Below are 16166 nucleotides of genomic sequence, written 5' to 3' on the forward strand. Positions count from 1 at the left end.
TATCTTATTTCACTCAATAATATTATGTGCACAAGATGGCTTATTAAATCATTTGTCTAAAACAAATGATGAGGAAACTTTGGCCATCCAGATTTTGTCAGCAGCAGATTCAGGACAGACCCAAATATTTATTCAAACAAAGCATGGTTCATTTATGGAATTTGCTTCAAGGTGTGCTGATAGATTATATGACTTTAGAAGGAGATTAGGAAAACTGAAAGGAGGACAAGTCTGTCAGAAGCTGTAGGCCAGGGATGGGGAGACTGTGGCCCTTCCACCATTCCTGATAGTTGTCGATGCTGTCTAGGACTGATAGTATCTGGATTCCAGTAATATCTGAAGGGCCACAGGTTCCCCACCCTGATCTAAAACTATTGTGTACAGAATAGTAAACACACCCACCCACATCCACCCCTCTTAAAATATCAATGCAGTCTACTGAAATATTATCATGTCTATGAAGCAGGAATTGAAGCATAGAAGACAAAAATCTACTGCCTGAAGTCCTGGCCAAACAGAACAAGTTATAATAAGGTAAGCCTTAAGGAGCTTCCAAGTGGTCAACAGGGAGAGTACTACACAGCCCTCACAGAAGTCTGTATTCTGTATTTTGGGTGCCACTGTTAGGAAGGCCCTTCCCTCTAGTTAACTGTAGAAGCCTACCTCTCATAACTTAAGGGAGGCACCTGGAACACTTCTTCCCCACTTGAGGATTCTATTGTTATGTTCAGAGGCAGTAAGGTTAATCTCCTCCTCCCTGGTGAGATAAAGATGTATCCCAACTGAACACCAAACTTGTTCACACGGCCTAAGACCCTGCATTGCCTTTCCACTTTTCACAATAAGCTAGGTCATAGGCAGCAAGGGACAGGCCTTTTACAACTATAGCCCTAAAGCTATGGAATGACATATCACAGTACAGTGGTACCTCGGGTTACAGACGCTTCAGGTTACAGACGCTGCTAACCCAGAAATAGTACCTCAGGTTAAGAACTTTGCTTCAGGATGAGAACAGAAATCGTGCAATGGCAGTGCGGCGGCAGCGGGAGGCCCCATTAGCTAAAGTGGTACCTCAGGTTAAGAACAGTTTCAGGTTAAGAACGGACCTTCAGAACGAATTACCGTAAGTTCTTAACCCAAGGTACCACTGTATCGTTTGTGCTGTGAACATCTCAGCTGGTGTTTCTTTTTCTTTTCTTTTTAAAGGAAGTGGAAAAACCACTACAGTTGTCAAAGGCAGGCTGGGTTGGGCCTCCAGTTCAGGTTTGATGATATGTGGAGCATTTACTGGATTTGCTGATTTCTGCTATTGTTGTCGGTATTTTGTATTTAAGATAAGCAACCACAAGCACCTCCTAGAAGCAGGAATAAATAAATAAAAAGGCACATTCTGAAAGTGAAGTGAGAAAGAGCAGGGAGCAGCTCTCACCAATGCAACCGATTCCGCATTCCCATCATGTTTTCAAAAAGGGACGCCTGTCATTTGAGAGCCGTCACGTCTTAAAATGCCATTTTACAAAATATAAGGTACTTAATACTTCGTACAGCAGCAGCCATGCTCTCCCACGCAAGCAGCTGCCTTTGCAGGAGACGAGGGGACCGCAGCTGACCCGCCTCTTACGAAATCCTCCTTCCGCATATGCAATTCTTCCTTCCACTTCAGAGTCCTGTGATTAGTTTTATAACCTGGAGGGGAGATATAACTGGTGTGACCTTGGTAGTCATGGAAAATACAGGAAAATTAGGAAAAGCAGGGCATAAGCTTGGTGAAAAGAATTAATGGAGGCCTGGCACCTTTGTTCCAAAAAGCCATTTCTCACCAGGCAGGTACATCTTTGAACCACAGGTGCTGCAGACGTAGCAAAAATGCTCTCAAGCCTTTTGTTAAGCAACCCAGCAGGCGCCTAGAGGAAGGAAGACTTGATTTTTAAAAAAGGGAACAACAACAACAACAACAACAACCACGGATGGAACATTCAGTTAATAAACATGCACACAACACAAAACAAATGCCTAACTCCAGAACAGCAGAGTTTATTCTAGTTTTCATGGAAACCCATTTCCATAAAAGGATTTCTGGGAATAAAATAGCACTGACATTTTAACGCTGCCACACTGCTGGATGGCTCTAGGACAGGATATGACTCCTTCTGTTCTAATTGGTCGGCAGAGTGCCTTTTTCAAAGGCGGCATCCTGCATTTCTCCTCACTTAAGGCAAGGCAATAGGGGGTATTTATTAACAACCTGTCTTCTCCGCAAAGAAGAGAGCAATTCAATGCAACCATTTACTGCAACAGTAAACAGCCCTTCTTCAGATGCATGGAAAGACATGTATAGATAGACCTGAGTTTAGCTCCACTGATTCCAGTGTGACAGACATAACTAGTGCCCACTGGATCATGGCATTTGCTGATTGAGATTTCTTGTAATGTTAGGGCAACAGCCCACAGGCACAAACCACTTTGCAAAAGCAATTCTACTTTAGCCTAACAAAACAGTTAAGAAAGCATGTATTATTTTAAAGGTGAAAGCATAACGGGCACTTCCAGATGGCTCTGTCTGCAATCCATACCTATGGAGATTCATATAGAATAAGGAAATCAGGTAGTCGGCTTATATGGAAGGAAGACCATTAGTCCATCCAGCTCCATGCTACCTATACTGACTTAGTGGCTCTCTAAGATTCCAGAGGGGACGTGGGTGGTGCTGTGGGTTAAACCAAAGGGCCTAGGACTTGCCGATCAGAAGGCCGGCGGTTCAAATCCCCGCGACAGGGTGAGCTCCCGTTGCTCGGTCCCTGCTCCTGCCAACCTAGCAGTTCGAAAGCACGTCAAAGTGCAAGTAGATAAATAGGTATCGCTCCGGTGGGAAGGTAAACAGCGTTTCTGTGTGCTGCTCTGGTTTGGCAGAAGTGGCTTAGTCATGCTGGCCACATGACCCAGAAGCTGTACGCCGGCTCCCTCGGCCAATAAAGTGAGATGAGCGCCGCAACCCCAGAGTTGGCCACGGCTGGACCTAATAGTCAGGGGTCCCTTTACCTTTAAGGTTCCAGAAAAGAATCTTTCTGTACCCAATCTGGGCTGTGAGTCCTGGAAGACCTGCTGCCTGCCTTGCAGGCCTTTTTCCACCTGGCCTGGGAGGGCAGGGCCCTGACTGACTCCAGCTGCAAAAGCTGAGGCTACTGAGGAAGTCAGAGACCACCTTGGCTGTCTCTTAGTGCAGACCCAGGTCATCGAGCCTGAGCTTCCACAGCTGCAGCCTGCCATGAGCCATCATGGGCAGGACTGGCAGCAACAGCACCAGATATATTCTGTGCTTATGGTGATATTTTATCCTAATTTATTCTAATTATGCTGTTTTAAATGTGCACTTTATTGGAGCTCCAGTAGTAATGTTTTATTTTCTTTTGATTTTTTTTTTGCTAAGTTTGCTGTGTTAAATGTGCATTCTGTAGTTGACCTCCTTTGTAATGTTTTATTTTGATATCTTTAAGATAAAATTTTTAGTTTCCTGTGAAGTATGTTGCTTTGAATGCATACTTTATACAGGTATTTGACTTTCTTCTGCAATGTTTTATTCTGGATTGTTTTATTTGATGTTTTAATGTAGGTTGTAAACCACTCTGAGGTTATTTTCTTGAAAATATAAAGTGGTATAGAGATGAAATGATAATAATTTAATAATAGTATCTGGGTGTTGATCTTGGGACGTTTTACGCACAAAATGTATGCTGCTGTAGATGTCATTGTAGTAAAGGCAATTTATTAAATTCTATATGGATGGCCATAAATTACAGCACAAAACAACAACTACTGTAATATACCATAATTTTTCATAAGTCAGAGCCCATTTCATCAAATGGATGTCCTTCCTTTCCAGATTTGTATGTGTGTTTGTAGGATGGCAGGCAGGGAGGGAGGGAGGGGCTATTATTTCAAAGTGAAGCTAGAAGGCGTAACTATGCAAGAGTTAACTGTGTCACATTGCTCTGCAAAGCCCTGTTTGCCAAGCTGAATTCAATGCATTCCCACAATTCAATGCATTGCCACAATTTGTTCCCTCAGGCGAAAGCCCTTGTCCTTAAAAAATCTAAGTTCATTAACACATTAGGCAAGCTTCCAAGTGGTCCATATTTTTATGATAACCTATAAATAACTGCATTTGGAAATTAACAAAAACTATTCAGAACACAGCTGTAGGTGACTTTTCTATTACCATTGAAAACATTAAGTCCTTCGAGTCAATCAATTGAAATTTCCAAGGTGTAACAAAACACTTTTTTGAGGGGGGAGGCTTGAATTTGGGGAGGATTGGTGGCCTTCTCCCACCATGCAGCTGCCCTGACCTAGGATAACCTTTCGAAGAACATTCCTATGGTGCAAAAACCTCAGTCAGCTGGAAGCCTTTTCATACCGACCACTTTGTTGTAACTGGGGGTAGCTCAACACCTAAACCGACTCCATAGGAATGTAATCCCTGCAACAAACTCTGTTTTTGCCTTGTGTGGCTAGATTCCACCAAGATAAGTGTTTACTACATTCCACACACCCCCTTTTGCTTAGTGAATATTTGAGAGGTACAGACTCCCCACACTACCCCAAATAAATCCTACCTTTTATTTACTTACATTTCACATTCTGACCAAAAACAGAAGTCTAGGTGACTGATTTAATAAGGGGCAACAAAGGCAGAGTGTTTTCTATTGTGATTCTGGATCGCGCTCTCAAGGTGGCTCTGCCTAGTCCCATTTTTATCTGCCTTTCGGCAGAAAGTGAAAACTTTTATTTCAATGGGCTCTTTATACTGACATGCTTTAAGACATATTTGCTTTTTATCTTGCTGCTCGTAGTATTTGACTTGTTTTTACTGCTGTTTTCAACAGAATCCAGTCAGCTGCTTACTGTACTTTGATAATCTTTTAGAAGAGCAGGGTCCACGCGATTGGAAATCCATAATGGTATCAACAAAGTAAGCACAATTATCAAAACCGATCACATAGGAAAGGAGCTGCTTTGGCTCACTCAATGGGCTCGATTTACTCTAGAGGAATATTTCCCAGAGGATGAGCTGCTGGACCAGACCAAAAGCCTGTCTAGCCCAGTTCCCTGTGGGAGTGACATCAGCTGATTGACAGGTGGACATTATTTCAGGAAAATGGCCTTGTGAACCCAACTGGACCCCATGGCAGGTGAAAATAGGCACGTGGACCAGAGGCTCTCCACCCCTGGCCTAGAACCTCATCTCTTATCTTCGCTATTTGGCTCAGTTCTCCCAACTCACTTTTGGTGACAGTAAGTTCTGGCCCTGTATCTTCTGCTGTGAAGACAAATACAAAGAATTCATTCTGTTTTCCTTCAATCTCCTTATCCTCCCTTTTGCCATAGTTTGTGTTCCTTTTTGCTCTTCTCATTTGGACAAAACGTCAGTTTTCTAAAGGAAAAGCTTCTACAGTGGTACCTCGGGTTACATACGCTTCAGGTTACATACGCTTCAGGTTACAGACTCCGCATAGTGCTTCAGGTTAATAACTTTGCTTCAGGATGAGAACAGAAATCTTGCTCCGGCGGCGTGGCAGCAGCAGGAGGCCCCATTAGCTAAAGTGGTGCTTCAGGTTAAGAACAGTTTCAGGTTAAGAACGGACCTCCAGAACGAATTAAGTACTTAACCCGAGGTACCACTATAATAGATTTTTGACTCTCCTTATTAATCAAGTGGGCATCCTCTTGGCCCTAGTGGTACCTTTCTTGACATGTGGTATACCATCTAGCTGAGCTTCTAATATTGTGGTTTTAAGCAACCCCCAAGTATATTGCAGATGTGGCCTTTGCGGCTTTCCCTTTCAACTTCCTTTTTACCAATTCCCTCATTTTTGGGAAGTTTCCTCTTTTGAAGTCAAATGTGACCGTGTTGGGATTCTGTGCAGGGTTTGGAATTGTCCATTCACATATATATTGAATTTTATAGCGCTATGGTCTTTGTTCCCAATCACTTCAACAACCCTTACATCTCACACGAGGTCCTAGGCACCAACTTAAAATCTTGCAGCAAAAACAATGCACCTGCTGCCTGAATAAACTGCTTCACTCTGCTTAACAGTAGGTCCGGCCCTGGGACCACTCAACATATTTATACATTTCAGGGAAACTCAGGCCCCCTTTCCACATATGCCCAGTCATGTAGGAGGTGCTTCCCCATGGTGTAATCTGACATTGCTGGGAAATGTGTGTCAATGCTCCAGCCTTGCAGGTCGAAACAACCTGATGGGCAAATTGTAAAGCAAGCACAACCCAGTAGGAATTACTGGTAATTACTCCTAAACTACTTTGGTGGTATTTAAGGGTGCAAATATTAATGGGACATGGTTCAATTGGAAGCACTTTAGTGTTCTCAGCCTTACTGATTTGGACCACTGTGCTCATGAACAGGAATTTTTAGAATGGGAGCCCTACAATGTAAGTCGACACTCATATTATCATCCTGAAGGACTCCGCTGTGTGATTCTGTTTAACAAAACAAGGACTACCAGTACCCAATCTTGTGTCATACAAGATTGATTATTACTATTATTATTCCTTTACTCAGTTCCAGGTACTGTTTATTATGCACTCTTGATTCCAAAACATCTTTGTTTCCTCTTATGCACTGGTGCCCCAAAGTAGCCTGATTGTTTTTTACATCTACATGTTGAATTCAATGAAACAAGAGAACTGAATCAAAATTAAGGGGTGGTGGTGGTGTAGAAGATCTGTGCCTTTTCAACGCAGCAAAATTCCTGCATGCCGTGATGCCTTTTCAGTGCAATCATATCTGCCTCTTGCAGGGCTGCAGCCATCTCCAAGGCCAGAGCAAAGGGTTAAGAGATCTTAAGGACCACCCATCTATCTATTGCATTTATGTTTCACCCATTTCTCAAGGAGCTCAAGGTGGTCACATAGTTCTTCCCCCTCCTTATTTCACAACAACTCATGTGAGGTAGGTTAGGCTGAGAGGCAGTGACTGGCTCAGGGTCACCCAGTGAGCTTCATGGTCAAGTGGGAATTTCAGCCTTGGTCTCTTGACTCCTAGTCCAACATCCTAACCATTACATCAGACCACATGCAGGACATGAGGGCAGTAACTCTCTCTCTCTCACTAATATTCCTCAGCTGCTGGTATTCAGACACAGGCTCTCTCTGATCCTGGAGTTAGCATACACCTAGAGGTTTTAGTGATTAAGTTGTATGTAAATTCTATTAAATAAGAATCATTCTATCAAAAATAAACAAAGTCCTTCATCACTTGTCTACCATTTGAAAGCTGTCTAGGTAAGCCTCTGATCACAGTGTAATGTTCAGGGGAGTTTGCTACAACCCCCTGATCATTTCGGCTGTTGTTTTCTTCATCTTTTAGCAAGATTGAAATCCGAATGATTTGATCTCGACTGCTTTCTTTCCGACCATATCCATCACCTAAACAGAGATGATTTCTGATTTGTCTGATTACATCATTTATTTATTTTTGATGGTTGCTCAGTGCCCAGATTATTGTGGGGGGCAGCGGAGAGTGAAGCTAATGACATTGACAAGATCCAATCCCTGGTTCACTCCTTCTTTAGCCAATTTATCACTCTCATTCACAGACTCGACCTTCTAAAAACAGTAGTTAAGGCAGCTGATATAAATGTTAAGGGGATTCTGTGGAAAATACGTCTCCCTTAATCCAAGCGCTGGGACCATCCCTTTGTAAAGAGCTGAAGTAGAGTTTTTCAAGCAAAGGCCTGCCATCTTTTATTATTGTAATCTCTGGAGAAGTGCATCTACTCCTCAGCATTCTGTGATCTATCAGAAAATTCAGCTTTCTCTGTTTGACTTTGTGTTTATTGTGGTAGCTTTGCACTTTCATTTTTCTGAAGAAGGCTGCTTCCCTATTTTTGTGTTCCACATTTGCATCTGTGGCAAACTGCATCTCTCTGTCCTTCCCATTTTGTCACACTCACATACTGGCAAAGTCTTCTAAGTAAAGGTACATGGCACTGATGCCCCCCCCCCTTTATTGGCCTGATCTCAACAAAATTACCAGATGTCCCTTACATCACTGAGTGAGGATGAAAGGGCTGATATAGGGGGGTGATCTCAAACAATGATTGATTTGAATTGATGTCAAGTCCATGCCTGCACACCCTCTTCCCCGGAAGCTGTCATCCCAGATGTGTGTGGACTGTAGTTACATGATGCATCTAGCAAAGCTTCTGCCTGTTGGTGGGGATGCGGCCTCTGAAGGATATTTTCCCATCTTTAGTGGGAATGCTCTTGGGTTTCATTACTCTGGTCTCAAGTCTGTCATGAAACATCTAAAATAATTATATCACCTGTTCAGTCTTCCTCACAACTGTCATTATTGAAGTCTTGATAAAAGGAAAGTGTGTTGCTCTGAAGAACTTTTGACATGGATGCTAGCTGCCGCTAGGATTCCAATAAGCCAGCAATGGAAAACTTTGAAAAATTGACATTTATCTTTGTGGTATAAAAACTTATGAACTTTGGTTATTGGAGGGAAAAAGAATTCATAAATTTCAGGTCTCCAGAGGGATAGAGGACGCAGAATGCTTCAGTTTTATCTGGTAGGATTTATTTCTTATGCTTCCAAAAATCATCCATGCCAGCTCAAGAAAGCATAAGTGACTTATTTGTAAGACCTTAAAATAGATTTATTATTTGTGATTTCTCTGTCCTCTAATGCACAAGTTTCAATCCCACAATAATCCTGCGAGGTAAAATAAGTGAAGAGTGTGACTTGCCCACCAAGGTCTTATAACAGCTAAAAAAGAACTATCATGCAAGAAACATAATTAGAGAACTGTTGGATCAGATCAAAGGCCCATCTAGTGCTTTCCTGTTCTCATAGCAGCCAACCCTGTGCCCATAGGATGCCAGCTAGGGCATGCGGACAACTGCACTCTCCCCACTTGCGCAACTGGTCTTTAGAGGCCTCCAACACGGGTGAAACAGCCGTCCTGGCGAGTTGTTGATAGCCTTATCCTCCAGTTATTTGTCTAAACCACCCAAGTTGGTGGCCATCCAGTTTCCTTCAACTACACCACACCTCAACTCACTACTATTGGGCATACACTTTAGATCACTGTTCTTAACATGGGGGGTGGGGTAGGAGTCACATGCTCCTTTGAGAATCAGATGAAAGCTATAGATCCTCTCCCCAGAAAAAAATGCACTTAAAACACATACACATTTTGCATACAAGTCGTTTTATTGCGTTGGAATTATCTGTGGAATGCTCTCCCTAGAGAAACTCGCCTGGAGCCATCATTATATGTACCAGTATTTAGGTGCCAGGCAAAAACATTCTTTATCCAGGCCTTTGGCCATTAAACAATCTATGGCAGTGGTTCCCAACTGGTGGTCCGCAGACCCCAGGAGGTCCACGTAACCCACCCAGGGGATCCATGGCACCATTCAAATAACAAAACTACTACCTTAGAGATAACATTTTCAAAAGTATGGGGCCCATGGCTTCGCTTTTAAAAACCAGGGTCTGCATTTCTTAGCTAATTGGGAATCACTGGTCTATGGCATTTTAAATATGTGTTTGTGGGGAATGTTATTAAGATCCCCCCCCCCGTTATTGTTTTATTGTCCTTTATTATTATGCAATGCAAATTCTGTTTTTAATGTTGTACACCGCCCTGGGATCTTCGGATAAAGGGCAGTATATAAATTTAATATTAATAATCGGAGCGGGTTCACTGAAGCCCACTCAGACCCACAGCCCACACATTTCGGTGCTTCAAGCCTACAACCCCACCTAAGCAAGGAAGGCGGCGAACACGTGTTTGAGAGCGGGCGCGAGCCCGGCGCAGCCAATGGGGGAGCTGCGTTGGGGCGGCGGCTCCGCACTGAGGCAACCGACGCCCGGCGGCAAACCGGGATTTTGCGACCGTTTGCGAAATGGCGCCCTCTTCTTCTTCTGTTTACCCCGCTCCCCTTCTCTCTAAACTGGGATTGGGAAGTTGGGGGGGGGGAGGCAGAAACCCTCGCGTTGTAGAGCATGGGGAGTCGAAATTATAGCGTTGGTGCGCCTCCTCACAGCCTGAGGAGGGGGAAAGAGGGAGGGAGGGAGGAAGCCCCCTTCTGCAGCGCCCTCACAACGGCAGTCTCGACGGTTAATCTGCCCCCCCCCCCATTTTCCTGTCGAGCGCGCGCGCGCCGTGTCTCCTTTTCTCTCACCCGCCGGGGGGTGCGGGTGGATAGGGGGGGGGATAGGAGTAGGGGGGGAATAAAGGCGCGACTTTCCCGCCTCCTTGGCACACGCCCGGAGCTGCTGGCTCTCTTTCCCGGCCAGGCAGCTGCTCCCACCTCCTCCTCCCCGCGCCTGTGGCGGCCCTTCCCCGCCTCGCGCAGCCCTCCGGGCCGCCTGCCAGCCGAGCCTCCCCTCCTCCCTCTCCCCGCCCGCTCCCCCCCCCGTGTGTGTCGAAAGGGACTGACGGAAAGATGGCCCCTCCTTCCCGCTCCCCCCTCCTCCCTCTCCCCGCCTCCCCCGCCAAAGACGAGGCGAGCTGGTGTTTTTCCACTCAGCAGGATGGGTGATGCTCGGCGCTCGCTCATTAGACAACAGACACGAGAGGTCAGGAAGAAAGCGCTTATAAATTACCGTTTCCTCCCTCGCAGCCCTGTTAGTCCGCCTTGGCACTCTCCCCGGGACACACGGGACAGACCCACGGGCAGCTAAGGCGCTGGACAGATACCTGGTCAGAGGGGTGCCGCTGCTACAGGTACCCGAGGCTCTTTTCCGAGGGATTTTTGATATAGATATATATTATTACATATATATTGGGAGAGCAAAGGCACACAGGGAAGGACCTAAGCCCATCCTTCGCGGCTCTGCTTTCTCTCTGTCGGTGGCTCCCTTTTCTTCCTTTCTTCCTCGCTCTCCTTCCCTCTCTTTTCCGCTCCCCCTCGTAGCGTTTAGGAACAAAGGGAGTCGGAGGCATATGGATCGCCTCTTGTCATTTACTGGAAAACGGGGAGCTACTCTGAAGAAAAACGCTTCTTCCTCTTTCTAAGGGGCATCCCTCCGCCAAGGTGGGAAGCAAGAAATCCTGGCATCAGGGGGTCGGGGATTTTTTTGGCCAGGTTTCACCGTAGGCTGAGAAGCCCACCCACCCACCTACCTTCCCTTATCCGACCCCCACCCCTTTCCCCCTTCCTTAGAGATTTGTATTTGTCCTTTGCTATTTACTTTTAGGATGCATTGCTTCTGTGCTCTTTTTTTTGGAGAGCGAGTGAGTGAGCGAGCGCATGGCGGTTTTCCTTTTGTCTTGTGTCCCCCCCCCCCATTAAAACGTGCATGCATGTGCACCTTTCTGGTTTGGCTGTATGGGGTCTCTCAGCAGTTACCTCTCTTCCCCGCCGCCGCCCTCCGACACCTTGTGTTAACTTTTAAATAACAGATAGCAGCTAAGTGGAATTGTCTGCTGGTGCGACTAACGCTTTCCTCCTAGTTTTAGTGCGTTTTCTGCCTTTGTATGTGTGGTGAGCATGTGCTTGGCCCTCCTCACTCCCTTCCTCTTCTGTGCAGTGTGCGATTAAATTATATTTAAGCAGCGCTGTTCTCTGCTACTAAAAATCTACCAGAAAAGGCAAGCGCTAGCATTGCTACACGGTTGGTGTTAGTACATCTTTAACTGGACTGCAGTTGCCCTCTTGTGCACTCGTTCATTCATTTTCTTTGGATTTGGAGTGGTGAAAGGAAAGGGATTGTGATACTCTTAGAAAGTTTGCTGGCAAGAACCGAATCCCCAGCACACTTCAGTGTCAATAAAGTGATTCTGGATTTCCACCGCTGTTCCTGGGATCAGAAGGCAGCACTAAGGTGATGAATATTCATCTGTGTGTGTGATCGTTTAACAAAAGGGAAGGATACAGACTTTTGAGGCAGCACCATCTAAATTTCCATATAAGAGCATGAGGAGGAAGGCACTTTGCATACGTGTAAGGATCAGCAGATGGCCAATTGAGGATATGCTTCTCTTTTTATACTGTTTTGTTTAGAGGAGAACAAAGTGTTCATTACCTATACAACCTGTGTTTTACCAAGGTGAATGTCTGAACTAGACATTCTTATTACTGCTGCTGCCTAATGCTGAATGCTTTTGGGAGAAAAGACCATTATCTTTCATACAGACCTTATTTCTAAGTATGCATTCTTTAAGCTTACTGTCTTTAGTGTTCTAAAAATAAGTAATATATACTGTGAAATGAAGAGCCAGGTGTGATGGTGAAGAAACAGAGCTGCCTGTTTTGAAATCTTGAACGTCCTTGTAGCTCTTCCCAATGTGGATATAGAGCTTTGCTTATTCTTTTTTAAACATTCATAGTGACTAATTTTTAACCGTATCAGGAAAGGCATTAAGAAAGTGTGCCAAGAAAAGTCAGTTGTGCTTAATGGGCTCTTTTGGTATCCACTGTACTTTATTGTTCCTCTGTGTTAAAGACTGTCTTAAGGGTTGGGCTGAAAGAACCAAATAGGTTTGTCATGTTAACAGGCTATGTAATTTGGAGTTGCTGCTGGCTAAGATTTTGAAATCTCTTATTTTTTAAAAGGATATTTTGTTTTTAGTGAATGAGCTTATTAAAAATGTGGGGTTATTCATACACAGTGTTTGAGGGGAGGGAAATATAGCCCAGTCTAGGCCAGACCTCTGTGTCCTTGGCAAATGATTTTGTATGTCTAGATTTATATTTGAATAAACAAATAATCTCTCTAGCACCATTTGACTTTGGAATGTGGTGGGAATATTTTCCTGGAAGACATTGCTTGGAAACTGATCTTTTACAGTAGGGATGGATTTTACTTTGTACCGGAGATGAGCTAGTCATCTACTGTAATAACAATGTCATTTACTTAAGGCAAATGCTGAAGGTGAACGTACTGTTCAGAGGGGGAAATTATATGTTTGCTGTGGTGGTCCGTTTCTCTCTGTTTTCAGTTTTACCTCTTTCTCCTTTAATCTTCCCAATATTGATCTCTCTTCTTTTTTAAATCTGTCACTCCCTTTTGCTTTTCACGTCTCCCTCTGCCCTCCAGTCACCTTCTACCCTCTCCCCCAAGGTCTTTCATTTTCCTTTCCCACTTTCCTCTGCACTAATCTCCTTATAGCACTGGCACCCAAGAATGACATAACCTTTGGCAGCCTGCAAAAGCAAGTGTGGCAAATAACATCCCATCCTGTAGGGGGCGGTATGTGAGATTGGACCAGCAAAGACATTGTTACAGAATGGTAATGGGTGGGGGGAATAGGTTGTTGCTTTTCCCCCTGGGCTATATCATGGATGGGCTCCAGTATGCAAACTTAGACAGAATTATCTTCAGAAATCTCTTAATTGCATTGGGTAGAACTGTGTAATTCCAGGATGAGGCCTATAGAATATTAGAGCATTAGTAAGTGAACAAATGGCCGGAAGTCTTGGTCTTTGAGCTGATCATAAAATGAGCAGCTTTGGTTAAAGAGATATAAGCAGGAGATTTTGGTGTAAAGCTGAAGCAACTCTCCGAAGGCTAATTTACAGTGGAGTAACTGAGTGCAATGTGATGATATCATTTAGGTATTGTTTTTTTTGCCATGATGGAATAAAATATCATTAGAATTTCTTCTGTTCCTCTTTTCTTATGGGAAGGGGAGAATGGACTGAGACATAAGAGTCTGATAACTGATTAGTGGGGGAAATGAAGAAATGCCTGATGAGAATACTAAAAATAGGTGAATGAGGTATAGACCTGTCAGAATCTTGTTGCTTCATTAGGGCTTGGGTGAACTATAAGCCTCTCTTTCAGGGTTATTTCAGTAAAGGTTTTCCAGTCTCACAGTGACTTCTCAAATATGGCCCACAGGGTACTGAGGGCAAAACTACGCATGACTTTGGAGCTGTGTGATTGGAACTTTTGATGTTCTATTTTCTAATGTAATGTAACTGAAGTGAGGCTGCCAATTAGATTGGTCAAGCAGCACTTGGGAAGTCTATTCACCCCTTTTCCTACTGCACCATACTTCAGTCAAAAGCACACATCCTATGCTGTTGTTTGCTCTGTGGTGGGAAATAAGGGCATTATAAAATGTAGTATTGTGAGTGATGTGGTTTTGTGCTTTGTTTTTTGGTGCAGTTTTTAGTTTGATCATTTGTTTTAATTATTGGATTATTGTTATTTTTATGTTTTGCATTTCTGTTTGTGAAAGCCGGTTTGAGCACCTCCTTTTGTGGAGGGGGAAAGTGGGATATATATAGCCTTCATTCTGCCTCCCAAGATTTGTTGAGGCATTTAAAACTGCTGTATCTAGAAAAGTGTAACTAGAAGCCTTTTGTTGAGTAGAGCCTACATGTTAGAATGTCAGGATAGGCATTCATGCTCATAAGTGGGTGGCCAAATTGTGGCATGGTTGCACCTAGTGTCAGAGTTTGTGGCATTTCTGGACAATAGCCAGAGAGCTATTGTTGTTGTTTAGTCATGTTCGACTCTTTGTGACCCCATGGATCAGAGCACGCTAGGCACTCCTGTCTTCCACTGCCTCCCGCAGTTTGGTCAAACTCATGTTAGTAGCTTCGAGAACACTGTCCAATAGAGAACTATTAGGTTTGACTATTGAAATCACCCCAAATCCTGGAAGTAGCCTATGTCTTGAAAGGTATTCTAGTGTTGCACTGTCTCACACTTTGTGCTTGACTTGTGGTGCTTTTGCCTTAAAGGTTGCCTGTCAGTGTTCTAATTGATCATTACACTTGGGAATGGGAAGGATTTCCCCCACTTCCAGGCTGGTGAACGTGGTGGGAGGGAAGTGAGTTCCTTCCCTTGGAATACATGGATTGGATTACTTGTCTGAGCAGCATCATGTTGTGAAAATGTTCTGTACTTGCTTGAAGGCATCATCACTGTTATGTTTGCTGCTTCTCTGTGCATGTGACACATCTTTTACAAAGTGAGGCCCAATTAAGACACAGCAGTAGGGGTGCTGTTGAAATGCATCTGTGGAATTGGGGCTCCACACAACTGTTTTAATGTCTACAATCAGCTCCCCACATGTATCAGTGGGATTGTGTGGCCATCCCTCAAGTCAGCAACAAACCTTTCTAATATCTGTATCTAAATTCTATTTGTCATATCCAACAGAATAAAAAATACATTTTTGTTTTCAGTGTGGTAGTGTAAATGACTCTGTGAAGTAATTGATCTTCAAGAAAATAATGATGTGGCATAGACAGGCATCATATTGCTATTATGCCCTGGGGAGGAAAGAGGTTATGAAATATCCTGTGATACAGATCTGAGTTTAATCTTGTGTATAATTTACTAAACCATAAATTCAGGACATCTCGGTAGGACAAGACACTTTTCCATTACACAGTGCTGAAAGTGGCTAGCGTTGTTTTGGTAAATGTTTGTAAATTAATGTGAAAAGAAACTGTTCTATGGAAATGGTTCAAGATGCTGCTAGTCTTTGATATCGTCTGATGATCACATGACTTAATTGCTGAAGTAGTGAGATAAGATACTGTGCTTGACACAAATGGTGAAATGGTGGTGGAATGGTAGAGGGGATGTGGAGCATCTGGATGTTCAGATTCCAATATTTCAGAATCCTGTTGCATATGGTAAGAATGGTTGGAGAGAAAGGAAGGAACCTTGTTGTTCTTGCTCTTGAAAGAATGTTATATGTTGTTTATTATATAGCATGTGATAACCCAAAACAAGCCTACACTAGTACTTATCTTCCCCATATAGAATGCCCCTCTTGCTACCCTGCTACCATAGAAAGGGCACACACACAATATATAAAGAGAGACAGGACAGAAGAAGGAGAGGAGGGAATATGAAGGCAAGTTAAGTTGTGGGAGAAGACGATAGGAGTCAAAAGGACCACTAAAGTATTTTTTAATCAATAAACTCAAAGTAGTTACAGGATTGTGAAAACAAGGTCATGTAAAGCCATCTGCATCCTGCAAATGTCACGTGTAGTATGATGATAAGCATATAAGCACTAACGTTTCTGTAAACATATGCTTGGTTCTCCCCACTCCCCTTCCTTCCTTTGAACCATTTCAGTGGAGGTGGCAAGGGGTGGGGATTGGGAAGGCAAGAGATTTGGGGAGCGGGACTAGTGTCCTGAGAAGGAGTCCCT

General features: G+C 43.8%; 1 protein-coding gene across 3 annotated transcripts in view; it reads left to right on the forward strand.

Moving 5' to 3' along the window:
• Positions 1–10626: 10626 nt before the first annotated feature.
• The window catches only part of SLC6A6 (solute carrier family 6 member 6), a 52623-nt gene continuing 47083 nt past the window's right edge, over positions 10627–16166 (forward strand). The window contains exon 1 of one of the 3 annotated variants that reach the window (XM_028719248.2): positions 10627–10766. The gene's annotated coding sequence lies outside the window, so the exon portion shown is untranslated. The remainder of the gene's footprint in view (positions 10767–16166) is intronic. The other 2 variants (XM_028719249.2, XM_028719247.2) reach the window with 2 other exon arrangements.

This window comes from Podarcis muralis, chromosome 2 (genome assembly GCF_964188315.1).
Source record: "Podarcis muralis chromosome 2, rPodMur119.hap1.1, whole genome shotgun sequence".
Taxonomy (NCBI): Eukaryota; Metazoa; Chordata; class Lepidosauria; order Squamata; family Lacertidae; genus Podarcis; species Podarcis muralis.